The sequence below is a fragment of the Elaeis guineensis genome, chromosome 2, assembly GCF_000442705.2.
Source record: "Elaeis guineensis isolate ETL-2024a chromosome 2, EG11, whole genome shotgun sequence".
Lineage (NCBI taxonomy): Eukaryota > Viridiplantae > Streptophyta > Magnoliopsida > Arecales > Arecaceae > Elaeis > Elaeis guineensis.
In genome coordinates, this window is record NC_025994.2 from 127,390,095 (window position 1) to 127,392,707 (window position 2,613).

Genomic DNA, 2,613 nt, shown 5'->3' on the forward strand with positions numbered 1-2,613 from the left:
ATGTAAATGTGCATGATTGGTTGATTGTCCATCTTGACAAGCTTGATGAGAGCAAGCAGGTAAGCAAATGCCTCCTTTAGGCAATAAACTTAAATAGCATCAACCAAATCCATGTAAAAAAATTTAAATAAATTGTTAACAATTTGCTGAAGACCATCACTTTAGAAATTGGTTCGTCATTCCACTATACAATAAGGATGGATAATTAGAAGGTATAACAACTACACAACTAACACAGATTGAGCCAGGAGACCTTCAATGCTAAAATATTCCACTGCTTTATGAAAAGTAGTATCATACAAGAAAAAATAACTCGCCACAGAAATTTACTGTTGCATCATCAAAACCTGAATACCATGTACACATTAATGCCTGCTTTACAGTGCCATGGAGGAATTAAGGCAGAAGTAGTAGAAAGTAAAGTGTAAGGGACCCTACAATGAGCTAAAAAAAGTGTTCTGAGAACTATGATGAATATCTGTTTTGGCAGATGCAAGATACCTTAGCTCTAATAGATGTTCATCATTTGATATGTGCAGCATAAGGCGGAGGTTAGTCATCAATGCTTCCTTTTCCCAACTTAAGGGCCCAGATGCATATAATGCCAACATGGTGGAATGATAAGCATGTAACTCTAAATGATGAATTTCTTCTTCCAGTGCCTTTTTTGCATGAAGAGGAATCTCTTCCTGATACACAAGAAGAATCAGCGTCATCAAAATGATTATCAAACCTTGGGGTGGGCTTGCAATAGGATAGTGGAAAGACCTATACAGACTTTTGCTAGGACTACAACTACCAACAGAAGATGAAACACTCTCAGCATCATTAGGACCTACACTTCCTATGAAACGATAGCCAACATCAGCTAGTGGTTTTTGCTTGTCTGAGCCCATTTCATAAATTCGGTGGTTTAAGGAAGCATGCATGTATTTTTCACCAAGCATTTTACGTGGTGAAGCAACAGCATCTACCTTTTCTAGTAATTGAGATGAATGCTTCCAATGATTTGTTGATGCTTTCCTTCTTTCTGGACTGCTCTCATCTTTCTGTTGGTTCCAGTGCAGTATCAACTGGGAGTGATCTTTTCTTCATGCTTCTTGAAGTGGGTTCTGCATATCCATTATTATTTTCGACACAAATTTGCTCATCTACCCCATATTTCTCCAACTCTATGCAGGACTGGGGTAATTGGGAACTGAACTTTACAATTTGGTCTGGCTGTTCATAAGTCCATCATTACATCTTCCGGATTCCTGCAAGCAAGTGCGAACAATTAGACAATAGAAACGAATAAGAAGGCAAAAAAAAAAAAAAAAAAATTGACAGCTATCTTAAACATCAAATAAGTCAATTACAAATGTTTTCATGATGACTCTAAACTGAAATCAGGACTCAGAAGCAATTAAATAAGCCAATTAAAGCAATAAGAGTAACAAAGCATAGAAAGTCAAATGTAACTACTCCAGTAAAAAGGTAAATCTAATGATGTTTCAAAGGGGGAAAAACAGCATGCTCTTAAAGCATCACAGCAAAATGACTGTTCATCCTTGAAAAAGAATCTAATATTAAAACAGGATTTTATGATGCTACCTTCTGATCACAACCATTTGTTGTCCTGCCAAGATTGTCGCACCCTGAGATCCGATATATGGACTCTGAATTCCCTGAAGGATCCAAGGAGTCTTACAAAATAGAAATCCCTAGCACAACCTTTGACACTTCTGCAAGCTTCCACGAGTTGTTGTCAAAGACCTCAACAATGTCACCAGCAACCAGCTCCTCGGCACTTAACAGGAGGAGGACGTGGCCTGATAGCCTTTCTTGGTACTCTTTCCACAGCACCATCCATGTCTGGCAAATATTGATCGTACCTACACTGTAGGTATGCCCATTCCCAGAGATGATCTCGGCACACCACCAGGAGCCTGAGGGCACTTCCCTCTTGTTCAATACTCACCTTACTCCTTTTTGAACCTCAAGAGCGCCATGATGTCAAAATCCAGATTTCTAAATCCTGGTGGAAGGAAATCGCAAATGAGATCCAATTGCTAACTCTGAAGCAAGATCATGACCTATAATTGGATCACAAAACATCAACTGAAGATTATCAAGACGCACATAAAAAAGAAAAAGAAGAGAATATAAACATGATGTCAATTGCATTGACAACTACTGCAGAATCTTGATGAGAACCATACAGAAGAACGCATCAACTGAAGCAGATGGCAATGAAAGAAGCCACAAATCTTTCACCATAAACTAATTAGTACACAGGGAAAAAACATTGGTCTACCGAGGAAAACACAAAAATCAAGAAACTAATTGTATACAGACAAGTCATACAGACCAATAATTGGTTAAATCATCATCCCATGATCGAAAGCATCATCGATCATCAAAGTTTCAATTTCTCAGATTAACAGCATAAAATATCTATTTCAGAAGATGATCGCAAGAGTTGTGTGCACTGATACTCTTCAAGACCCTTGTAATAATCCAAACCCTAGCCAAGATAGATTTCTCATAAAATCTTATAGTAGCCGATACTCAGGAGATAATCAAATGAAAAATAAATATATAATTATACAAAAAATTACAAGTAAAAATTGA

At 37.5% G+C, this 2,613-nt stretch overlaps 1 pseudogene; it reads right to left on the reverse strand.

The window, feature by feature from the left end:
- Nucleotides 1-273: 273 nt before the first annotated feature.
- LOC140855403 (uncharacterized) lies at nucleotides 274-1,956 on the reverse strand (annotated as a pseudogene).
- Nucleotides 1,957-2,613: the final 657 nt, after the last annotated feature.